This window comes from Hemiscyllium ocellatum, chromosome 35 (genome assembly GCF_020745735.1).
Source record: "Hemiscyllium ocellatum isolate sHemOce1 chromosome 35, sHemOce1.pat.X.cur, whole genome shotgun sequence".
Classification (NCBI taxonomy): Eukaryota; Metazoa; Chordata; class Chondrichthyes; order Orectolobiformes; family Hemiscylliidae; genus Hemiscyllium; species Hemiscyllium ocellatum.
In genome coordinates this window covers 40,707,400-40,734,266 of record NC_083435.1, presented here as the reverse complement: position 1 = coordinate 40,734,266, position 26,867 = coordinate 40,707,400, and the positions used below count along the sequence as shown (strand labels likewise).

General features: G+C 42.8%; 1 pseudogene; it reads right to left on the bottom strand.

Annotated features, from left to right (window-relative positions):
* Nucleotides 1-627: 627 nt before the first annotated feature.
* The window catches only part of LOC132832648 (zinc finger protein 271-like), a 63,009-nt pseudogene continuing 36,769 nt past the window's right edge, over nt 628-26,867 (bottom strand).

Sequence of the window (26,867 nt, the reverse complement as noted above, 5' to 3'; positions counted from 1 at the left end):
TCCATCTCCATACACAGGATAGCTGTCCTCCCAGACAGGAGAATACAAACATTCTCCCTGGTATTAATGAAATCCCCGTCACCTGAAGAGGATCTGTCTATAATTCACATCCCCAACTAAAGCAGGGTCCGATTTTACCCCATACCCACTCCCGACAGCTGGCTCACTTTACCAACTCTCAAACACGTGGATTAAGGAGGTAAAACTTATCTTCATGTGACAAAGACAACAGAATAAAGACCACAATGTAATGTTTCAGACTTACTACTGTAAGGATGAGTGACCTGTGTTTAGTTTCAGATTCAGACTTCCAAAGCTGAATACGACAGCTCTTATCAAGGCATTATGATCACAGCGATGTGCATTAAAAAAGTATAATACATGACTAAATATCATCTTTATATTGGAATAAACGTTGTGACAATGCATTCAGGTTTGTAATTTTATAATCCTTATATTGACCTATCCTGTTTAAGGATTTGTAGAAATTAGAAAACTTTCGATCTTCTGATATCAAGGTAATATAAAAAATGCAAACTATTTCCAAACATTCAACATACCAGAATCAAAACAGGAAAGAAAACAAACTGCAAGAAGTGTCTGATTTAATGGGAACAAAGCAAGCATTAAGACATGAGATCAGGTATCAATTATTGAGTCTTGACTGCTTATGCTTCCTTTTTCCTTTTTATAAAGAAGTAAAAAATATTTATTAGTAAAATGAAAATAAAGAAGAGGATGGACCCATTGATAACTGACAACTGAAGGAACCAGTCAGGAGAGAGTGGTATGTCCATCACCATTAGAAGCCAATTTGAGCTTGATCAGACATTCTGTAAACCATTCGATATATGAATCTATGAATTAGCGATAAACCCCGGCTAGCCTCGGCCAGTCAGAAAGTCATTGATCATGTGATGGGATGTGACTTAGAGGGAGTTAATAAGCATCAGCTTTTGGTGACCAAGGTGCACAAGATGTTTGATGCTGTCCTGCTTCCGAAGTGGAAATTCTTGAGACATTGGAGGGAAGGAGGGATGGATGGGGAGAGGGGGGGAGAGAGAGAGAGAGAGAGAGAGAGAGAGAGAAAGAGAAAGAGAGAGACCGGGTGTCAACCTAGTCATAGAGATGTACAGCACAGAAACAGACCTTTTGGTCCAACTTGTCCATGCCGACCAGATATCCCAACCCAATCTAGTCCCACCTGCCAGTACCTGGCCCATATCCCTCCAAACCCTTCCTATTCATATACACATCCAGATGCCTTTTAAATGTTCCAATTTTATTAGCCTCCACCACTTCCTCTGACAGCTCATTCCATACCTGTACCACCCTCTGCATGAAAAGGTTGCCCCTTAGGTCTCTTTTATATCTTTCCCGTCTCACCCTAAACCTATGTCCTCTAGTTCTGGACTCCCCCACCCCAGGGAAAAGACCTTGTCTATTTACGCTATCCATACGCCTCATGATTTTATAAACCTCTATAAGGTCACCCCTCAGCCTCCAACACTCCAGGGAAAACAGCCCCAGCCTGTTCAGCGTCTCCCTATAGCTCAAGCTCTCCAACCCTGGCAACATCCTTGTAATTCTTTTCTGAACCCTTTCAAGTTACACAACATCTTGTGACATGGGATAACTCACAACTGACTTGATGAACATGGCTGTAAGATATATGATCTCTAATAACAAAAATGATCAGCCTTTATTGCAGGGCAGAACAACTGAAGGTTACAACTGTAAAAGGCAGCAATTTAACAACAGCGGATGCCCAAACACAGGTTGGAAGAGAATACTTGAGAATCGAAAAATTTGTTGGTGATCATAATATCTGAAAAGTTTTGAAGTCAACAGAACCACATTGAGACCGAGATCCAATGGACAAAATCCCATTCTTTCACAAGACGGTGCTTATCTTCTCAAAGATGACAATATTATCTGATAATACTGAAAAGAACATTGTGAACAACTCAATGAATCCACAGGGTTAGCTGATACCCTCCAGTATATCTCCAAGGGCCCTGTGGTAAAAGTTGTAGCTGAGTCACCATCAATGAAAGAGCTGCAACAAGCAATCAAACAGATGAGAAATAACAAAACCTCTGGTCCCAATGGTAATCCAGCTGAAAGCTTCAAAGTGGGGGAGTTTTGCTCACATCAAGACTGCATGCATTCATCCTATGGATTGGGGAAGAAAAAGGAATTCCCCTACCTCCAACCCAGAAAGGGACGACTGTAACTACAAAAAGAAAGAGAGAGGTTAAAGTGAGCATGGGCCTCTTTAAAAATGAATCTGGGAGATATTTAGATCTGGGGAACAAGGAAATAACAAATGAGTTAAACAGATATTGTGCATCAGTCTTTACAGTGGAAGATACTTCAAACATCCCATTAATACTAAAGAGGAGAGGAATTAAGTACCATCATCATCACTAGAGAGGAGAATTAGACAAACCAATAGAGTTAAAAGCAGGTAAGTCCCCTGCCTCTGATGACTTTAATCTTGGGATCCTAAAAGTAGTAGCCACAAGAACGTGGATGCATTAGCTGTAATTTTCCAAAATTCCTTGAATTCTGTAGAAGTATCATAGGACTGGCAAACTGCCAATGTGATACCCCTATTCAAAAAGGAGGGAGACATAAAGTGGATCATCATAGGGTAATGAGCCTAATGTCTATTGTTGGACTTAATTATTAAGCAATTATTAAGTATAAGCAGCACATTTGGAAAATCGTAATCTGATCAAGCACAATCAGCATGGCTTCATGAAAGGGAAATTGTATCTGACTAATTTATTACTTTTTTGGAAGGAAATCTCAACCAGACACATAGAGGGGAACCAGTAAGGGTGTTGTATTTAGACTCCCAGAAGGCATTCAACAAGGTACATCACAAAAGGTCAAGTCATAAGGCTTAATACAGTTATGGAGGTATGGCATGGATACAGAATTGGCTAATGGGCAGGAAAGAGTGAGTGGGATAAGGGGTTCTTTTTCAGGTTGGTGAGCCGCGACTATAGCATTGCTGGGATTCCAACTGTACAACCGTTTACAATATTTTTAATTATTTGCAGAAAGGAAACAAATGCAGACAAGCCAAATTTGCAGATGACACAAAAATAGGAGGAAGACAGGTTGTGAGTGGGATACAATCAGTTTTCAGAGCAATACTGACAGGTTGGCAAAGCAGGCAAAAAGTTGGCAAATGTGGTATAATGTGGGAAAAATTGAAATTATTTGAAGGGAGAACAAAAAACAGTAATATTTAAATGGAGGAAAACTGCATAAAGTTGCAAGAGACTTGCAGGTACTTGTACATGAAACATAGAAAGCTAGCACACAGCTGTAGCATGTAATCAGAAAGGCGAATGGATTGTCGGTCCTTATTTCAAGGGGTTTGGAGTATAAGAATAGGGAAGTCCTACTCTAATTGTCCAAGGTGCTGGTGAGACCATATCTTGAGTGCTGTGAGCAGTTTTGGTATCTTTATAAGGAAAGATATTAGTTCCTTGGAGGCAGTTCAGAGAAGTTTCAGTGGGATGATCCCTGGTATGGAGGGATTGTCTTATAAGCAAAGGCTAAACAGGTTGGAACTCTACTCATTGGAGTTTAGAAGAGTAAGAGGTGATCTCGTTGAAACCTATAGAATTCCTAAAGGACTTGACAGAGTAAATTCTGAGAGGATATTTCCCCTCATGGGAGAAGGCGTCGTCTCAGAATAAAGAAGCACCAATTTAAAACAGATGAGGATGTTCTTCTCTCAGAGGGTGTTAAATCTTTAGAACACTTTACAACAGAGAACTGTGGGAGCATGGTCCTTGTATATATTTAAGGCTGAGATTGATTCTTGATCAGTGGGTGTGTCAAAGGTTACGGGGAGAATCAGGAAAGTGGATGTCGGGAATGTCAGATTAGTTATGATTCTATTAATGGCACAGTAGGTTCAAGAAACCAAACAGCCTGTTCCTGTTCCTTATGGTCTTATCTTCAAAACTATTGAGCTACTTCCCTTGTGTCTCCAGGAGGGAAAATTCTGACACACACCTTCTAGCTACTTTCCATGGCTGACAAAATCCTTTCAGAGAAACACTGACATTTCCTCCTATTCCTCCTCTCCCTCCGTGTTAGTTTTTGTCTGGTTACATCTCAATGAAACTCCTTGGGATGTTTGACTACATTAAGGTGCTATATAAATACAAGAGTGTTTTCCTCTCACATTCCCTCTAACTCCTCCTAGAGGACAGACTGTGGACACTGACTGGCCTCGAGTGCTCTGTGTGAGTGGCTGTTCAGCATGTGGACAGCAACACAGTGAATATTGTGAGACAATGAAGACTGATACTTCCTACCCTCCCTGACATCCCAGCTGGGCTCACTGATGAGGAACAGGATTCTTGACTGATTCCCACCCCCTCTCCTTCACCCCATGGACCATAAAGCTAATTGAAGTACCTCCATTACTATCCAGGAATGGTTTCTCCCCCAGTGCCTTTGTAACTGCTGAGTATCTGATTGTCTTCTTGGTCAGAGTGAGAGTCAGTGAGAGACTTGTCCCTGACCCTATACTGAAAGGATGCTGCATTTCTACAGGAGCTTCTGTACATACTTCTTTTGGTGATGTTTAGTGATCAGGCCAAAGGTTAAATTGACCTTCTTGAAATGACTGAATTGAATTTGAGAGAGGTTTGAGACAGACAGCGCTTTGGAATAACAGCTCCCCCTTTGTGAGCACTGGAGGGGAAACAACACAGACAGCTCTCAGCGTAACGGAAGCAGTTGATCTGGTTCCATGTCCATGTGGAGATTTTGGTGTCTGGTGAGACAGGAGGAGGTGAAACAATCCTAATAACATCACACTGGGAGGGTTTGTCTCCTGTTTGAGTCAAGTGATGTTCCGGCAGATCTGACAACTGTGTCAGGTATTAACACAGAACCCTCACCCATGAAGCTTCTCATAAGTGTGCGTTAATAAACCTGGGGATACACAAACTGTATGGAAGCCTTGACACGCTCCTCATACATGAATGGTTTCTCACCATTGCGAATTTGTTGATGCTTCAGTAGATTGGAGGAGGAGGTGAAAGCTTTGTTCCAAACTCTGCACCAGATAGTTCTGCTTCTACAATAGGTGGAGGATTGATGACCCTGAAATGTATTTGTCACACATCTTGCATGAGAACAGATTCCCTATCTGTGTGAATGCGTTGGTGTTTTACAAGCGTCGAGGACTGTGTAAAGGCTCGGTCACAAACCTCACATTTAAAGGGTTTCTCTCCTGTGTGAATTCTCTGGTGTCTCAGGAGATCGGAGAACTGGATGAAAGCTATTTCACAAAATTCACATCGGAAGGGTTTCTCTCCAGTGTGAATCATCTGGTGTATCAGGAGGCTCGAAGATCTCACAAAAGCTTTACCACAAGCCTCGCACTTGAAGGGTTTCTCCCCTGTGTGGATCTTCTGATGGACCATGAGGCTTCCTAACTGTGAAAAGGATTTGTCACATACCTCACACTTGAAGGGCTTCTCTCCTGTGTGAATGCGTTGATGTGCGTGGAGGGTGGATGACTGTGCAAATGATTTGTCACACACCTCGCACGTGAATGGTTTCTCCCCAGTGTGAACACGTTGGTGTCCGAGGAGAGATGATGACCTCGAAAATGACTTATCACACACCTCACACTTGAATGGTTTCTCCCCTGTGTGAATACGTTGATGTTCACGGAGGGTTGTGGAATGTGAGAATGATTTGCTGCACACCTCACACATGAATGGTTTCTCCCCTGTGTGAATGCTACGATGTGAGCGAAGGGTTGATAATTGTGTAAAGGATTGGTCACACACTTCGCACGTGAACGGTTTCTCCCCAGTGTGAACACGTTGGTGTACACGGAGGGAAGAGGAGTCCGAGAATGATTTGCTGCACACTTCACATGTTAATAATTTCTCTCCCGTATGCATCCGTCTGTGTCTTTGGAGGTTCCATGATGTTGAGAAAGACTTTTCACAGAACTCGCACCTAAAGAGCTTCTCATTTCCATGAATGTGCTGGTCATTCGCTGATGATTGTATGCAAACCTGGTCAGGCACCTCGCACTTGAGGTCTTCCATGTTGTTGTGCAGTTGTTCCTTTGTTGATTGTCAGAATCTGTCTGTGGTGTCTATTCTCTCTGTATTCTCTCGGGTGGTGTGGTGCAATCCTTCTGTAAAATAGGAAAATGAAACATAATTTCCTTTAACTTTCTCTCCTCCTTTGCAGATGGGGCTGATTTCTCAGTTAGACACTTTTCAACAGTGGAGAAATTGAGGACTGCAGATACTGGAGATCAGAGTCAAAAAGTGTAGTGCTGGAAAAGCACAGCTGGTCAGGCAGCATCCGAGGAGCAGGAGAGTTGATGTTTCGAGCATAAGCTCTTCAACAGGAAGAAGAGTTTATGCTCGAAACATCGACTCATCTGCTCCTCGGATGCTGCCTGACCGGCTGTGCTTTTCCAGCACTTTTTAACAGTGAGTATGGGCGCGTGTGTGTGTTGCATCAAATACAACTCCTCTTTTTCCTCACTCGATGGTCACACACCCTCTGTTTCCAGCAGGGATAGTGGCTACTTTCTTAACTTTGCCCACATTCTCCATCTTCCCAGGTGTCATGACGAAAATGGAAAATTCATACAGGCATAAGGTAAAGATATCAATTCACTATGAGTTTGTCTCATGCTGGTAAAAGTCAGTTTTACTGTTAGAGTACGTGTTTAAAATCAAATACTTCAGGAGAGATTTTGAAATTTTCCCCTTGTTTTATTAAATTCTTCGAAGAAAACGCACTGTGCAGGAAGTGTTAGCAATTGAGGAAACATTGCTAATTGAACTGCTTTCATTTATTCTGGGAAATTAAGATACACTGCACTCAGACTCCACATCCCAATTTCAACTATCAGCCGCAGCACTGGACAAAAGTATCAAATCCAAGCCAAGGTTTTTGGGAAAAGCCAAAGACTTCAGGTAAAATCCTGAAATAAGGCATCCCCAGGTATGGCAGCTGAATTATTACAGAGATGGAGAGGGGCAAAGTCATGAGGAATCTGAAAACAAAGGAAAGAATTTTAAAACTGGGGTGTTGCTTCATCAGCAAACACCGGAATAGTTGGATACTGGATTGTGGTGTCAGGACCTGGGCAGCAGAGTTTTGGAGCAGCACAGGTTTACAAGAGTGATACGAGAGCATCCTGGAGAGCACTGGAATAGTCAAGACTTGACATAGAAAGGAATGGGTGACGATTTCAGCAGCATATGATCTGTGGTAGGGCATCACTGGTCTCTCCTGTAAGTGCATCTTGCTTCCTGTGTACAATGTCCCGGTTCCAGACCAATATCAGGAAATGACAGTGAAAGCCAGAAACAGTAATGCAAAACCTTTGATCGAATCAGAAACAATTATAGAATAGTCAGGCACAAAAGGTGTGAATGCAATGCTTTGTTTGGGAAAGACAGGCAAAATAAACAGAAAACTGTTTACAGTTCACGGGATAATAACCAGCTCCCAACACACACGCAGAACTCAACTAGAGGAAATCTGTAAGAATCCTCAGCCACTTTGCACCTCCAGATAATGACACCTCACCTTCTCATATTCAGGAATGAGCCATCAATAAAACGCAGCCTGGAAATCAGAGGGAAATGCTTCCAATAAACACACTCAATATCCAACACACAGCTCCAGTCACACAGTTCAGCACAAAGCACCGAGTAAACAGCTCTCTCAGCTGGATCTTCTCACACAGCATAAGGGATATTTCCACCCCTGATTACCCACAGGATAGTCAGACTGCCTGAAGATTGGTGTGGATATTATGGGATACAATTTGTATAAAAGCTGCTCCTTCACTCACCATCTCCTCACTTGGTTTTCAGTCCCTATAGGAAGTGAACCAGCTCTGGAAGAGGAAGAGGAGACAATGGGCAGAGTGGGTGGACTCTCTGATTGACGTCTCTCACAGTCAATCCAAATATTTCTGGAGCAACATGAGTTTCCTGAAACTTGGGAAACTGACCGGGGAAATGGAGGTGACTTTGAGCAGCCGATCAGGTGGAGATTTAAACTTGTCATTGCCCCATCTGAATAAAACCTCACTTATTGCAGCTGCTGTCTCAGTTCCCCTGGGAAATGTTTGACAGAGATCTCTAGTGTGAGAATAGCATTCTTCATCCTCAGAGAGTTTCAAACTGATAACATCAGCGTGGGATGTGTATCCTCGGATGCGTTTGATAGCAGTTGAGAAGAGGAAGACACAAAGCATCCAAGGTCGTGATGACGTGTAGTGATGGAATAGGCGAGTATGTCGCAGGATAAAGTGGCACAGGAGGGAGGGGGCAAATTGTTCTGAATTATTCAAATTGTATTGCTTCATAAGAAATGGGGAATGATCAGAATATTTTAAACCCAAAGTGTTCTCTGTATGCCTGATTAGTTTTGGAATAAATATTTATGATGATGTTACTATGTCAGCCAGCTGGATGTGATTGGGGCTGTTAATCTAGTCCAATGAGGGATCTCTAGCTGAGTTCAAAGGACGGTGCAGCCGGTATGTCTATACATTAGTCATCACAGACAAAGAAAAGGCTGAGAAACTCAAACAGTCCCTGCCTCCAGGTCTGGCAGTGAAAGAGCTGAAGTAAACAGTTGGATTCTCTAAATAGTTGGATTCTCCAGATGTTGTCCAGATTTTATTGAATAAACAAGAATAAAAATTGAAAAAAAAGGGAGGAACTCTCCATGTGTAAATAAAGGATGATTTGGTGAAGGAGTACTGGCCTCTGTGGAGTTATTTCACACAGCACTTGCCTCCTGAAAAAAAGTTTCAAAAAGGGGAGGACTTGATGACGGAATACTGGCCTCGCTGGAGTTCCTCAGCCAGAAAATTGACTTTGTAATGTTACTGGTGCTGATTTGACATAAACCTGGACCTCTGATTATTTAAGCCAGACGTGAGAAAAAAAAGGAAAAAAGGGAAGTTAAAACCACCGCTGTTAGGCGGTAGTGTGTGGGGTGAAAAAAAAACCCAGGCGGGTCACACATCCTGTTAACTGTCTAAAAAAATAAGCAGGAGTGTCAAACATCCTGCTCACTCAAGAAAATAACGGGAGTTAAGCATTACTACTGTTAGCTGGTGGTTGACACTCTGGTAGCTGAGTCTAAATGAAACAGTACTAAAATCAAGAATACTTCACTGTCAGGTGGCATGATGGCTCAGTGGTCTCACAGCACCAGGGACCTGAGTTCGATTCCAGCCTTGGGTGACTATCTGTGTGGGTTTTCCTCGTGTCTTCGTGGGTTTTCTCCCACAGTCCAAAGATGTGTTGGGCCGAAGGGCTTGTTTTCACACTATAGGGAATCTAATCTTCACTGGTAAATAAGGCATGACTTGGTGATGGATACCAGTCTCTGTACAGTCATTTTAATGTTGACCACATTTCATTCTGGATGGTACTGGAAGGTGAAAAGAAATTACAGACTTGAATATAAAGTGCATCAGCTCAGAGAAAACAATCTGAAGGGGAAGGGAAAATATCTGTGAGAGAATCAGGAGGAAAAAAGAGATGATAGAAAATTCAGGAGATGACACAATGTATATTGATAAATGAGGGTCTGTGACTTACGATGGGTGATCTAGCTGAATTAGACAGACCTTCAATGGACAATCTCATAACTTGAGCATATTTCATTCACTCATGGGATATGGATGTCACTGGCTGGGACACATTTATTGCCCATTCCTAGTTACTGTTGAAGAGGTGGCAGTGAACTGCCTTCTTCAAGTGCTACTAGACCATCAAAGACTACTAAACTTTATCCTTTGGTTTCAAATTATTTCAGAATTGATTAACAACAGATTCACCATTTCAGGAACTCCAAAGGTGACAATGTTACTGGATTCTGATAAATTAAACTAACAGCAACAAAAATAATTCTCCAAACTGAAAATAACAGATTCTGAATAGTACACAATAGATCTCCACGAACTGTGTAAGAGTATGTGTACCCTCCACAAGTCCGAGATGAAAAATCCAGGTTTGTGGTGCACTCCTTCCTGCTATGCTTTGTACCTGGAGTCCAAACCAACCAGGGATTCAGCTCCAAGCCCACTGCTCAACATCCCCCCGCTCCCCCCCCACCAATGTTGTTGCTGAAATTATTGCGAAAGTCAAAAGGACACATTTACCATAAAGCCTCATCAACATATTGTTGGTTTTTATTGAGCCACTAACATGGGGATGTAGTTTATCTGGTGGGACAACAATAGATATTGGACACTGACTATGTCTGTATAAAAGCTGTGTCCATAACTTCCACATCACAGTGACCACTGGAGTGAGTTTTACACAAAATAATCCAACATTTCAACTTCTTCCTCACAAAATGTTCCTGTCTTTAGTGTTAAGACGTTTCATAACTATCTCTAATAGAAGAATAGTAGTCAACATTTCTCAGATCTGCCCCAAAATCTTGTGAAAACCCAACATCTCCAGAAATATCTCGGACATTGCAGCAAAAACTCACATTTGGTGAAAAATGTTGGAGAGATTTTCTCTGGGAGTGCGTTCCTGTGTTTGGTGGAGGAAATGACAAGCCATCTCCTCAAATAAGACAGAAAAACAGCCCCAAACCCAGAAAACTCCTACTTTACTGAGATTGTTTAAAACCCCCACAGGGACTTAGCTCAATTCGTCCAAACCGTTCATAACCCCGCTCCGAACTACATTATGGAAACGGGGCGCCAGGCCGTGATGCCTGATGGGAGTTGTAGTTCTGAGCCGAGGAACAACACCAGGTTCCTTGTGTTCGGAGGTTCGAGCCTGCGAGCCCGAGTGGCTGTCCGTGGGCGGAGCTGCAATTGATGGTGTGTCCCTTTAAGTGGCAGCCCTTTGTGAGGGGATTCGAATCTTCCCGGCCTCATGACAAGGTCCTCATTGTGACATCAGGGTCTGGTCGGGTCTCCGCCTCCTGGGTTGTGTCCATTCTTAGAGAGTTTTAGGGGCTCGAGGAGAAACCCGTGACGAAGACAGAGAGAGGCTGGGAAAACAAGGAGGAGAGTTTCCAATACACACTGTCCCTGACAGGGAAGGGCAGGACATCGTGGGCCGAAGGGCCTGTTCTGTGCTGTATTGTTCTATGACAGAGTTTTATAGTCAATCTGATAATCGTTCGGTTATGCGTGCGATAAGTGGTAAGAGCGGGAGAATCTCCTGATCGGTCGTGCTTCATGTAAAGGGGTGTCATTCAAGCTGTATCCTCTGGTGACTAGTTCCAGGGAGCTTCACCGTAAAAGTGAACATCAGTATGTACCGTGACTTAAACGTGTGAGGTGAAGCACTTTGTTAGAAGGAATAAGAACAGGCAGTACTGACTCAATAGCAAAACCCTGGGAAGCTTGGAGGAGCGGAGGGCTGGTAGGGTGCTTGCCCACAGAACCCTTAAGTGTTCACACACGTTCATAGGGTAGTTAAGAAGGCATGTGGAATGCTTGCCTTTATCAGTTGTGGTTTACATTATATTCGCAGAGATCTTCGAATTGTACAGAACTTTCAGATACAGTACCGTAAGCAGTCCTGGTCACCACAATATCAGAAAGGTGTGATTGCATAGAAGGGATTTACCGACATGTTGTTTTGGTCTGGAGCATTACAACTATGAAGAGAGGCTGGATAAACTTGAGTTATTATCTTTGGAGGAGGGAAGGTTGAGGGTGACCTGATAGAGGTCAATAGGATTATGAGGGGCATGAATAAGGATATTTGGTTTGGGGGGGGGTGCGCCAAGTCTTGGGAGAAGAGTATCAGCAAAGTGAGGCAGAAACTGAGTAGATGGAAGCAACAGTCACTCTCCATCGTAGGAAAAAACCTGGTCATCAGGTGTGAGGCCCTATCATTGCTGTTGTACGTGCCACAGGTCAGGCCTATTCCCAGAACCTGTGCTGCTGCAGTCACCCGGGTCACCTTCCAGTTTATATGGAGGTCAAAGATGGACCGGGTCCGAAGGGACTCGCTGTACAAAGATCTGGGCAACGGGGGAAAAAATACACCCAATGCCACTCTCACCCCGATGGCCACCTTTGTGTGTGGCTGCATCAAGCTGTGCGTGGATCCCTGGTTTGCAAACACCAAGTGTCACTACGTACTGAGGTTCTACCTGACCCCGGTGTTGCGAAGGATGGGCCTGGCCTCGCTGCCGCGGAACGCTCCAAGTAGTTGGACCGTTCCGTATCACCTGTCCTTCATAGAGAAGTTTATGAAGAAAAACACCTTTGACCACAAGTCCATCAGGAAGTGGTCAGCATATAGTGACCTTGAGACCCTTCGGGAAAAGGAGAGGGCGGATCCTATCGAGCGGTTCCCTGAGCAGACTGTCAAAGCCATTTGGCAGAATGCCTCATCGCCAGAACTTTCCAACAAGCACCAAGACATGGCTTGGCTGGTGGTGAGAAGGGCTCTGCCTGTGAGATCCTTTATGCACACCTGGACTCTCAGCCACACCACACGCTGCCCTCGAAGCGGCTACGGGGGGAACGAGACTGTCACACACCTCCTTCTGGAATGTGCCTACGCAGAGGAAGTCTGGAGAGGAATGCAGTGGTGTTTGTCGAGGTTAGTCCCGAGCAGCGCCGTGACACGGGACTCCGTGCTCTACGGCCTGTTCCCCGGGACGCACACCGAGACGAACATCAACTGTGCCTGGAGGGTCATCAACTCGGTGAAGGACGCTCTCTGGGTGGTCCGAAACCTGTTGATCTTCCAGCTGAAGGAGTTGACCCTGACTGAGTGTTGCAGACTGGCACATTCCAAGGTCCAGGACTACGTGTTGAGGGACGCGCTGAAGCTTGGGGCAGCTGCCGCCAAGGCGCGATGGGGAAAGACCACCGTGTAACATCTGCCTGCCTAAGAAGAACAGGGGGCCCACGCAGTCATTTGGGCTCTGCTGACGCCTCAGCTAAATATATGGACATACGATGGATAAATGTACAGACCTGTGTATAAAAATGATAAATTCTGATCTCTGTAAATGTTTACGTATGTATGGCATGACCAACTGTACAGACCATCAAATTATTTTATGAATAAAGTATATTTTTGAAATAAAAAAAATGAATAGGGTGAGTATAAAGCAGCTGTTCCCTTTAGTTGAAAGATCAATAAGGGGCGTAATTTTAAAAGGAAAGGCAACAGGTATAGAGTAGATTTGAGAAAGCCCTGCTTCATCCAGGGAGTATAGGGGTGTAGAATGCAGCACCTGGGAGGGTAGTTGAAACAGGAAACCAAACAATGCCTAAAAGGTCCTTGGATGAGCACTTGAAGTGTCATAACATTCAAGGCTGTGGGCCTAATGTGGGAAAGTGGGATGTTGCCAATAGGGTATTTTTGGTGGTTCAGATTTGATGGGCTGAAGGGATTCTCCTGTATAGTCCTACAATAGGTAAAATGATTTAAAAAACACTTCAGTTTAAAGTACAGTTGGAATGAGTCAAAGTAACAAGACATTTATAACTGACTCAAGATCTTTCCCATAACATCAAAAAAATCTTGGAAAAGTGTTAGGTGAACTTATCACACTTATTATTTTTGAGGACAGATGAGTTTAGGGAACTCGGGCTCAACAATTAAAAGTAGGGCCTTGGGTAGTATTGTAGAATAGACAGACCTAGGAGTGCAGGTACATAATTCTTTGAAGTTTGCATCACATATAGACAGGGTGGTTAAGAATGCCTTTAGCAAGCTTGCTTTCATTGCTCAGCCCTTTGAGTATAGGAGTTGGGGCATCGTGTTGAGATTGTACAGGATGTTGGTGAAACCTTTTTGGAGGACTGTATCCAGTTTTGTTCACCCTATTATAGGAAGTATAACATTAAACTGGAGAGGGTTCAGAAGAGATTTGCCAGGATGCTGCTGGGAATGGAGAGTTTGAGTTATAAAGAGAGGTTGGATAGGCTGAGACATTATTAGAGATTATAAAATCAGGAGGGATACGGATAAGTTGAATGACAGGTGTCTTTTCACTCTGGTGGGGTTTTCAAGAATGAGAGCATATTTTTAAGGTGAGAAGAGAAATATTTAAAAAATACATAAAGGCTTTTTTTTTACACAGCGTGGTTCAAGTGTGGAATGACCTTCCAGAGGAAGTGACGGAGATAAATACAATTACAACATTTAAAAGACATTTGGATAAATACCTTAATAAGAAATGTTTGGAGGGATATAGGCCAAGCACAGGAGATGGGACTAGTTTAATTTGGGCTCATTATGGCATGGACTGGTTGGATTTAAACATCTGTTTCTGTGCTGTATGACTCTGACCATGACTCTATGAATTGTAAGAGGGAATTTCACACAGCCTTGTGATCCATTCAGGGTCACGAATGTCTGCTGTGTGTCCTCATGTGACTGATTAACTGATTCTTGACCTTCAGATGTTAGGGCATATGGGCAGGGCCTCCCGCAGTGTAGACATTGAACAGCAGCATGTATTTCTCTACTTCTCTGCCTCATTATTAAGGTGTGGGGACTCAAATCATGATGAAATTTGACAGTCAAGTTGCCACCAATCTGAACGATTGACAGCCAGCTTTTCTCAGTCATTGAGGTCAATGCTACCATCTTTCAAACGGTGCCTTTGCATCATTTTCTCTCTCCTCCCTGGAACAATGGGCACTTGAGAGAACAGGAAGTGGTCGGAATAGCATTTTAAAGCCATCCAGACACAACGGCCAGAACATCGAAATTGATTTTGTAGTAGTTTTACCTGAATGTTCGTAGACCTGCCTTTGAGAAGGAAACCAGAGTTTGAATCCAGAGGAAGCTGCAGTGACATTGATAATGGAATTTTTCGGGTGCTGTTACGTGCCACTGATACACAGTCCAGGTCTTGCTGTCGGTCAGGAATGTGGTGACATCAATTGTTTTCTACATTTATCGAGTTTTTTTCCCTTTCAACAGTCTTTCTAAGTTTGTAAATTCTTTCAGCGGAGATGAACGTTGCTATCCCTAACCGCTGTAAAGAGAATGGAGATGAGCTTCCTACCTCATCCTCTGCAGTGTAAGCTGCTGCAGTCTAAATCTTACTGCTGCAATTTGTAGGCTGAATGGAGATGGCTGATCTTATGTTGGATCTCATCAATGGATGCCTTTTCAGATAGATGGCTGTAGAGTCAAAACGTGTGGTGGTGGAAAAGCACACCTGATCAGGCAGCATCCGAGCAGCAGGAGAGTCAATGTTTCGAGCACGAGTTTCCTGATGAAGAACTCATGAAACATCGGTTCTCCTGCTCCTCGGATGCTGCCTGACTGGCTGTGTTTTTCCAGCATCACACTTTTCAACTCCGAGCTCCAGCATCTGCAGTCCGCACTTTCTCCTAGTGGCTGCAGAGGTCTGGGAAGTGCTCAACATATTCTAGAGTTTCAGATTCAACATATATGGGGAGGTGGAATATCTGCCTGACCAGGTGAGTGTCGATAGGAGCTTTGTATTGGCAGCATTTTGAAAAAATCGAGATTGGATTACAAATCTGTTGTAGAGTGAGCAGCAAAACTGCAGCCATCTGCTAGTGTATGTTGTTTGATTTGATTTTTGAATGTAGAAGATTAATATAAATGAGTTTCCCATCGAGAGGGTGTTTAATCGAGAGCATTTGATCATTGATGAGGTGAACAGTCACTTTCAGGTAGATTGTAAATAGAATAGTCATGGTCACACAGCCTTGCTTGACACCTGGATTTGGAAAGTTTCTGTTTCAGATCTCTCACTCAAAGACAGTTACAGTCGTATCATCAAGAAACAACTGAATGATTGGGATGGAGCTCCTTGGAGCACAATCCACAAAACCTTGCAATTTACTGAGTTAAATACTTTGCTCTCATCAGTAAATGTGATGAAGAATTCTGGGATGTATTTGCTAACCATGTTGGAGGTTCCTCTGGAAGTTCCAAAGCCAAATCAAATGATATATCTGTGATATTTGAGCCACATGGGAGACTGATGGCTGCTGGGACAATTATTGACTTGCCAGAACGAACATTTTGAACAGCTCATCAACCGTGAATCTACTGGGGCAGCTGATACCCTCTAGTCTATCCCCTCATGTCCTCTGGTAAAATCCATGGGTGAGTCACCATCAATAAGAGTGCTGCAACAAGCAAACAGACGACAAACAACAAAGTCGGCAGCCCCCATGGTATTCCAGTTGAGGTTTACAACGTTGGTCAACATTCACAGAAGGTGTGATCCTATTTACTCATGGTCCAGTTTTAGAGGAGGAATTTCCCCAAACCCAACATCAAGGATATGGTAACTGTAATAATTATCATGAAGAGAGATAAATCATGTTGTGGACTCTATTCAGCTATTTACCTCTTGTCCACAGGAGGAAATGTACTGACACACATTCTCCTAAATCACCCACTTCCTGTGACTGAGGACATCCTCCCAGAGACACAGTGATATTTGTGCATAGGTTGGAGCTTCTATACATATTGATGTCCTCATTTAATGGTGTTTGATGATCAGGTCAAACATTAAAATCGCTTTCTTGAAACAATTGGTGAAACTGATGGTGAGGGAGGTTTGAGACAGACCCTGCTGAGACAGTGCTTTGGAATGACAGCTCCCCCTTTTTGTGTGCAGTGCAAGGTAAATAACAGACAGCTCTCAGTGCAACCGAAGCAGGTGACCCAAATCCAAGTCCTTGTGGAGACATCAGTATCTGGTGAGAGAGAAGGTAGTGAAACAATCCTGGAAGTATCTGTCTCCAGTGTGGGTTTGGTGATGTTTTAGGAGGCCCAACAACTTTGTGAAGGTTTTATTCCAGAACTCTCATTGATACAGTATTCTCTTCTTGGAATGCACTGCTGGGTCAGGATGCTACACTGTGTGAAAACCTGGTCATGCATTTCACATCGGAATGGTTTCTCACTCTGCTTTATGCTTCAGGAAATCAAAGAAGTGGGTGAAAGCCTTGTCAGAAACAGTTCACTTGAAGTGTCTTTGGAAACCCTCTGATGTCCTGACAGATTTGAAGATAGTACAGTTCCTTTAATGCTAACCTCACAGTTAGAAGGTTACTTCCCAGTGTGGATCTTCTGATGGACCAGGAGCTTCGATGACCTTGGGAATGATTTATCACACATCTCACAGGTAAATGGTCTCTGCTCTGCATGAATACATTCGTGTGTGCGGAGGTTCGATGACTGCGAGAATGATTTTTCACATATCTCGCATATGAATGGTTTCTCCCCTGTGTGAATACGTTGGTGTGTGCGAAGCGTGGATGAAGTTGAGAATGATTTTTTGCACTCCTCGCATGTGAACGGTTTCTCCCCTGTGTGAATCCGCTGGTGTTTGCGAAGGTTTGATGAGTCTGAGAATAATTTGTTGCATACCTCACATGTGAATGGTTTCTCCCCCGTGTGTACACGTTGATGTGCACGGAGAGTGGATGAATCTGAGAATGATTTATTACACACTTCGCAGGGGAATGGTTTCTCTCCTGTGTGAATGCGTTGGTGTGCACGGAGATTAGATGAGTGTAAGAATGACTTATCACACACCTCACACGTGAACGGTTTCTCTCCTGTGTGAACCCTTCGGTGTATGCGAAGGGTCAACGAGTGAGAGAATGACTTGTCACACGCCTTACACATGAATGGCTTTTCTCCAGTGTGAATATGTCGGTGTTTGCGGAGGGTGGATGAGTGTGAGAATGATTTGTCACACACTTCACACGTAAATGGTTTCTCCCCTGTATGAATGCGTTGGTGTGCACGGAGTTTTGATGACTCTGAGAATGATTTGTCACATTCCTCACACGTGAATGGTTTCTCCCCTGTGTGAGTGCGTTGGTGCGTGTGGAGATTCCCCAATTGCGAGAATGATTTGCCACAAACCTCACATGTGAATATTTTCTCCCTTGTGCGAATACGTTGGTCAGTCATAAGCATTGACAACTGAGTAAAGGCTTGGTTTTTCACTCATGAGCACGTTTCCCTTGCACAAAGCTGCCCTTGTGTCAACAGTGAAACTTGTGTTAAGAAGTCTTATCAGCTGTTGAGCTCTCCTCAGACTTGAGCGGCCTTCAATCTGTAGGAATGAGTCAGTTGTTGATGAGGCTCGATGGATGATTGAATTGTCATCACACTTGGAGCCACACACACTTCCTCCCAGCTTCACCCTGACTGATCACCCACAGCCAAATCTTCAGAAAGGTTGGTTCTATTGGAAAGTTCCACACCACTGACCAGTTTCAGATCTGATGATATGTCAAAGCTCCCCTGACCCGACCGATTTCCAGATGATGGTTTCACTGCCCAAACATCTCTGTGTTGAGCAATGCTGTGAAGGAACTGGATGTCTTCCCACACTTGTGCAGTTGTTTCTGGGGGATGATCAGGGGGAGTATCTATCCTGTCTTTATTCTCTGGTATAGTACAGTGCAATCCTTCTGAAAAACAGGAAAAGACACCATGATTTCCACCAACTCCCTCTCCTCCTTTTCTTAAGGGTCTGACTCCTCAGTGTAAGACTGTTCCACAGTAAATGCCAATCTGCATTCAAATACAAATCCTTTCTTTACCTCACTTGACTGTCACACACTGTTTCTAGCAGATACACTGGATAGTGACCAGGAGCAGACAATGTGGCTTCTCTCACTCCTCCCCCTAGCCCCTCCCTCATCTCAGGCAATATGAAGCAAATTGTAAAGAAAAAAACAGTGAAATTAAGTCCAGTTGTTCTGATAAAGACCAATTTTACATTGAATTATCACTTCATACAAAACAATCTAGAATTTTCCATTTCTCCCCTTAGATTAACAATTCAGAGTTTAACAACCATCCTGCCTGCAAGCTGACCGGCATATTCATTCACACTTGTGCTCTGACCTATAGTTGCTTAGAGCTTGACAACATCACACTTTTAAAATTTTTCATTTGATTTTACATCTGTCCGTTGTGACTCCTCCCTACCTCTGTAATTTCCTCCAATATCACAACCCTCCTAGATCTTTATACTTCTCCAATTCTAGCCTCATATGCTTCTCCCATTTTGACTGCGACACCATTGGTGGCAATGCCTTCGGCTGCCAAGACCCCAACCTTTCGAATTCTCTCACCAACACTCTCCATCTCACCTTCCTCCTTTAACACTCTCCTACAACCCACCTCATTGTTAAGCATATCTCTGCAAATACCTCATGTAACCAGTGTCAGTGTTTGGTTGATAACTGAATTGTGGACAATTGTCAATGCGATTTTATGGAATTCGCCCTGACATTATCTTGAAGTTTAGTTTGAGTGATCTCAGGGATGGGAGCTGCTTACTCAGGAATGATGTCAATTTGTTTTTGACAAATGCCTTTCTTCTTGATCACTTCTGCTTTGTTGTATTGCAGGGGTTCATCATGAGCTAATTTTTTCTCAAAGATATACAGCCAGACTGTCAAACCAGAAACTCAGCAAATGTTCTGGGGACCCAGATTCAAATCCTGCCATGGCAGAAGATGGAAACTGAATTCAATAAAAATCTGGAATTAACAGTTTAATAATGAATCGTGAAACCATTGTTGATTGTTGGGAATAACCCATCTGGTTCACTACTGTCCTTTAGGAAAGGAAATCTGTCATTCTTATCTGGTCTGGCCTACACGTGACTTCAGACCCACAGCAATGTGGACAATTAGGGATGGGCAATAAATGCTGGCCGAGCCAGAAACACCCACATCCCATGAGTGAATTTTAAACAAAACAAACAGTACAGAGAAAGATCAGCGAGGGAGCCTGCATCCTAAAGGGGCACCTTCCAGTGCTCCTTGACAACTGAGTAAAAAATGAGGTCTGCAGATGCTGGAGATCACAGCTGCAAATGTGTTGCTGGTCAAAGCACAGCAGGCCAGGCAGCACCTCCTTGACAACTGAGTTCAGCCATCTCTACCCTGCTCTGTGAGGTTATAACCCTTCAAGGTTATAACCCTATCTCTTCACAGTGACTCTGCCCCTCACTGGGAGACTGCTTCAGGTGGTAAACTGTGAGTGGAATCATGCAGCTCCAAATGAAATGTCTATTCACTTCCCAAAATTTTAGACAAAAATCAACATACTTGAATTTGTATTGCACCCAAGGTGCTCTGCAGGAATGTTAACTATATTTGGAAACTTGGTATGTATACATTAACTGCTACATTACTGAAATAAATACACTTCAAAACTATTCACTTTCTTTAAATCTGGTTGTTGTGAAAGGCTTTCTCTAAATACAATCTTTGTTTTTGTTCCTGAATAAGTTAGGGAGATAGGATGCTAGGAAGTTTTGGAGAAATTTGAAAAGACAGGAACCATCCAGTGAACTGAGCATTCACAGTCCACAGGATAAAATGGTGTGAGACTTTTCAAAGTTTATACCTTGGCTCCTGACTATATCAAATATTGTATGCATTGAACATTTTTCATATCATGTCTTCCCTGACTTTATTGTGTGCATTGAGAGACAGCAAGTTGTTAGGTTGTAAATTATTCCATTAATCAAATGCTTTTAAGCTTAATTTTTAAATTAATTAATTATGTTGATGTTGAATTCCAGTTATTGGTTATAATGCATCCATTCTTAACGCTGGAGTCTGAAATTTGAAAAGAAAGGGCATTAGGAACTGCAACAGTTTGAGTAATTCAGATTATCAATATGAGTGAGCTCTGTGAATTGCGTACTTTTTAAAAAAAAAATTAAGCTTTTTAAATATATGGAATGGACTGCCAGCAGAAGTGGTTGAGGTGGGTACATCAACAACATTTAAAAGGCATTTGGACAAATACATAAGAAGGATATGGACCAAGTGGAGGTCCATATGTGGTTAAATGGGGTTAGTGTGGACAGACATTTTGGTTGGTATGGACCAGTTTGGGCCAAAGGGCCAGTCTCCGTGCTGTAGGACTCTGACTCTATAACCAGCTCCCAACACACAGACAGAACTCAACAACAGAATATCAGTAAAAATCCTCTGACACACGACACCTCGCCTTCTCATATTCAGGAATGAGCCATCAACAAAACTCAAGCCTGGAAATCAGAGGGAAATGCTTCCACTAAACACACTCAATATCCAACACACAGCTCCAGTCACACAGTTCAGCACAAAGCACCGAGTAAACAGCTCTCTCAGCTGGATCTTCTCACACAGCATAAGGGACATTTCCACCCCTGACTGCCCACAGGATAGTCAGACTGCCTGAAGATTGGTGTGGATATTATGAGATACAATTTGTATAAAAGCTGCTCCTTCACTCACCATCTCCTCACTTGGTTTTCAGTCCCTATAGGAAGTGAACCAGCTCTGGAAGAGGAAGAGGAGACAATGAGCAAAGTGGGTGGACTCTCTGATTGACGTCTCTCACAGTCAATCCAAATATTTCTGATTTGGAGATGCCGGTGGTGCTTCCAATTAAACCTGTTGGACTATAACCTGGGAAACTGACCGGGGAAACGGAGGTGACTTTGAGCAGCAGATCAGGTGGGGATTTAAACTTGTCACTGTCCCATCTGAATAAAACCTCACTTATTGCAGCTGCTGTCTCAGTTCCACGGTAAATGTTTGACAAAGATTTCTAGGGCGGGAAGAACATTCTTCATCCTCGGAGGCTTTCAGACTGACAGCATCAGTGTGGGATGTGAATGTGTTTGACAGCAGATCGGAAGAGGAAGACCACAGCAGCCAAGGCAGTGAAGTGAGATGCACTTAATATGCTCTTACATACTTTCCTGACTCTCAAAATGCATCTTTTGTATAATAAAGTCATAGAGATGTATAGCACAAAAAAACCCTTCGGTCCAACTCTTCCACACGCACCAGATATCTTAAATTAATGTATCCCCATTTGCCAGCAGTTGGCCCATATCCCTCTGAACCCTTGTTGTACCAGCCTCCACCACTTCCTCTGGGAGCTCATTCCATAGATGTGTCATGCTTTGTACGAAAAATTTGCCCCATAAATCCCATTTTAATCTTTCCTTTCTCACCTTAAACCTATGCCCTCTACTTTTAGACTGCCCTACCCTTGGCTATTCATCCCATCCATGCTCCTCATGATTTTACAAACTTCTGTCAGATCACCCCTCAGCCTCCAACGCTCCAGTGAAAATAGCCTCAACCTATTCAGCCTCTCCCTGTCACTGAAACCATCCAATCCTGGCAAAATATCCTTGTAATATCTTTTCTGAACTCTTTCAAGTTTAACCAGAGCATTTTTATTGTAGGGAGACCAGAATCAAATGCAGTATTTCAAAAGTTCCCTAACCAATATGCTGTACAGCTGCAACATAACCTCCCAACTCCAACACTCAATGTACTGACCAAAGGTAAGTGTACCAAATGCCTTCTCCACCAGCCTGTCCACTTTCAAAATACTGTGGACCTGCACCTCAAGGTCTTTTTGTTCGACCACACGCCCCAGGATCTTAACATTGAGTGAATAAGTCCTGCCCTGCTTTGCCCTATCAAAAAGCAGCACCTCACATTTTTCTAAATTATACAAAGGTCCCATCCTTTTCATGGTCCACTACATCACCAATCTCACTGTCATCAAGTATTTAATACAATGACAGTTACATGGAAGGGAAGCTATTTAAATGTGATGTGTGTGATCAAGCATTCATATTGTTATCACTACTTGTGAATCATGAACACATTTGGGGCGGCACGGTGGCACAGTGGTTAGCACTGCTGCCTCACAGCGCCTGTAGACCTGGGTTCAATTCCCGACTCAGGCGACTGACTGTGTGGAGTTTGCACGTTCTCCCCGTGTCTGCGTGGGTTTCCTCCGGGTGCTCCGGTTTCCTCCCACAGTCACAAAGATGTGCAGGTTAGGTGAATTGGCCAAGCTAAATTGCCCGTAGTGTTAGGTAAGGGGTAAATGTAGGGGTATGGGTGGGTTGCGCTTCGGCGGGTCGGTGTGGACTTGTTGGGCCGAAGGGCCTGTTTCCACACTGTAAGTCTAATCTAATCTAATCTAATGAACACATTCACACGAGGGAAAAACCATTCAAGTGTGAAATGTGTAACAGGTGCTTTACAGAACCATCAAACCTGATCAGACATTAGTCAAAGATGCAATGCTGAAAAAGCACAGCCAGTCAGGCAGCATCCGAGGAGCAGAAGAATCAATATTTCAGCCCTAAGCCCTTCATCAGGGAGCCAGTCTCTGTGGCTCAATTGATTAGCACGTTCGGCTGTTCACCAAAAAGCTGATCAAGCATTAGTCCATTCACACCAGGGAAATGAACATTCACATGTGATGTATAAAACAAACCCTTCTCCAGCTCATTGAAGTTCTTCTGCATCAGAGGACCATTTAAATGTGAGTGTGGACAAGACTCTCACACTCCCTACAACACTCAGAAATTACCAAACTATTCACACTGTGGAGAAACCATTCACCTCTCAGATAATTTCATACAGTCAGCATATCTCTTGACACACATACAGAGGAAAGGAAAAGGTCTGTGATGGAGATGGTGTGGGGTTGGGAACTCAGCAGGAGATTGAAGAGGATGACACTGACCAGTTGTGATTGGAAATAAAAGCGGAGAGAGCAATTGAGAGGAATTTAAGGAATATAGAAACAGGAATAATCCCTCGAGCCTGTTACACCATTCATTAACTTTTCAAGGATTCTGTTGGTTTTCGGGAGAAGTTGTGGCTTATCTTTTCTCTTCAGGATAGCCCTGGACTAATGACCAGTTTTGACAGAGAAAAGCAAATGTACTCATGTGTAATGTGACCCAGTTCATGTTACACTCCCTGAAAATTCATTTCATGTACAAATGATTTGTCATTCTAACTGATCTAAAGTTTGGTGCAGTGATTATTGTGTTGTTATTTGTTCTGTTTCATCAGTTTTCTGTAGATTTATAACTCATAATGAATTCAATTTTCTGCTTAGCCCCAGCTTCCTGATTTATCAGAATGCTGTGTTCCTGATCACTCAGGGTCCAACAGTAAGTGTCAGGTGTACAGTATATTGGTCAATGTCACTGTGGGCTGGGATAATTTCTATGTCTTCAGCAGTTTCCTTCCACTCGGAGTAGTGCATGAGACAACTCCGGCCTGTGCTTGTGTCCGTGGCCAAGAACAGGTCACCAGCCAGTCACCAGTGCATACAGGACAACATCAAGCATGACCAATAAGGAGATTCTCTCACTCTCAATACTTACTGTAGGTGTACTAGAAGGATTTACAGGTTGATCCTAAATTGTTGAACGAAATTATGAACATAATCCGTGGCTGTCAAGTCCTGAGCTGGGACTTGAATCCGGAGCTCTGACTCAAAAGGACCTTACCAGCTGTACCACACAACCTCCTACTTTCTGCATAATTTCCTGTTAACAGGAAGCATAGTTCCCTAAAAAAAACCCAAAACCTCCATTCATATTTCATCTTTCACAACTTCACGGCATTTAAAAACACCTTACAGTGACTTAAGTGTTTTATGAAGTGCATTGAAACACGGATTAGGCCAGAGTTATTAGGGGGGCATGCCAACCGATAACGAACTGTAAAGTTGTCTGCAATTAATCAAAAAAATGGAAAGCTGAGGTAGTGATATGTTCTTTATTTTCCCCCCCTGAGATCCTTACACTCTTGATGCAACTGCAACCTGCCAACTTTTGTGAACAAGCAAAATTTATTAAGCGTAGTACAGTACAAGCTTTGGAGAAACCCTGAACACTCTTCACCATGCTTGCGAGACATGCCCAGGGAAGCTCCCTGAACAAAGGAAACAGTCCTTCCTTTATACAAAATATTTACATCACAGTTAATACCCACAAGACAACCCCCAGCCATTCCCCTCAGTCACATGCCACTCAAGACCAATACATTGTTTCTGGTGGTGATGTGGTCAATGTAATACAAATCATTCTTTAATGGTCAAATCTGTTGCAAAAGGGTGTTTTTGTAACTATAAGGGAGTAGTCAAATTCCAACTACAACATTCTTATAGATTTCTGAATTGGGGATGAAAATGTAAACAGCTCTGAAAGACAAGGAAATGGCCATGTAAATGGCTCTGGATAATAGGAGATGATAATGTAATTTTTTACAATCTGTCTGCAAGACAGAGGCATCTCACCCTAGCCTCAGGACATCCAATTTCCTGTAGGTCAGCAGAGCAAGCTAACTCCTTAATATCACATTCCGTCCTTTTATCATTCCATGATAACCACCTAGATGGCATTACCACCTTCTTTATCAGAATCTTACTGCCAGTTCTTAAGCAAGTTATTGAAACACAACATGCAATGATTATAACAACAAAAATTACTAGTCCATGCAGTATTTCGAATCTGCAGGAAAAAGTTCTTAAATCCACAGTCCTTAATGACAACTCCACCCCTTCTCCAAGTCCAATGGAAACGAGCCAGTTATCCAAACTCTTCTTCAGTACAGTCCAACCTGAAAACAAAACATCACTCCACGGAGAAATCTGAATTCTTGGATAAGGGCAGTTAAAAACTTTACAAAACTGACTGCCGTCCTTGCAGGGGTGCTTCAGATGGAGGATACCAGCGCATCGGAGTGTGAGGTGCAGCAGCTGCAACTGCAGGGTAGGTGAATGCAGCATTCTCTGCTGTCAAATGTAACAAAATCAACTGTCTCTTTTGATATTAGTTTGATCAGTGAACCTTCATATCCCATAAATGATAGAGAGGTAATGCTCACATGGTTTAATGTCCATAGGAAGGCCATTGACAAAACACATACAGACCTCCTTTTCCCCACTGTTAGCTTCTTCACTTTTCGTGCTCATGACTGGGGGGCTGATTGAATCAGTTAGAACAAATTGTTGAGGGGTGGGCAGTGGTCCGATGTCATGCTTGACCTGTGAATGAAAAAGCTCTAGAGATGAAAGTATCTTTGCATTTCCTCTTTCATTCATTCCTTGCCAAGGTGGACATCAGTATGTATCACTAAATTGTGTCTGCCTATTTCAACATTCTCAGTTGTCTTGAAGTCTGTTACTCTGTTCACTGTTTAATGACATTATCAAGTTTTGTACAATCCATAAACTTCTAAATTGTACTGCCAAAACAATTCAGTCATTTATAAACAACAATCAATGATCCTAAAATCAAACCCTCAGGGAACCCCATTCAGGTAATTCATAAATTATATTCCTTTGGCAAATTAATACTTGGCTAATGTGAAAGCTGTCAGGAAAAGTATTTCAAAAATCTGGAACAGCAAGAAAACAACAAAATGTTTCCTGTGCTTTAACCATTGAAGAGGCAGTTTCAGTTCAGATTTAAATCTCAAATATTCATGGGGAAACAAATGCAGAGTGTATTTTAATATGTTCTCCAAGTGAAACATCCCAAATAAAACAGTTGGACGTAAAGTGGTTACAGACCAGTAACTGTACAACTTTGGTAGAGATCAACATTCTTGAATTTACAATATGAAAAGGGCCAATGAAGTCTTAACAATAATTGACAGAACTGAAACAGCTCAGCCTCAAGTTCTAATATTCTCTAAAATCTTAAAAACACCAAAATTAACATGCACTCGTCTTTTTGTGAACACTCTGCATTAAAAACACAGCAGCAAAGATATTATATTACAATACTCTTTTCTGGCTAAAGCATGACAACGGAATTGTTTTTTTGAAACAGGCATTGTAGATTTTAAAACAAATCAGGGGCTCAAGGTGCTCAGTTTGTTTTAAGGTTACAAGTTTGATAATTTTAAAATAGACATAATGTTGTACAATTTCAATGTAAAAACAAAATCTGCCCTATTAAATAGCCCACAAAATACACTGAATGGAGATCCTGATTCAAACAGTAATTTGAAA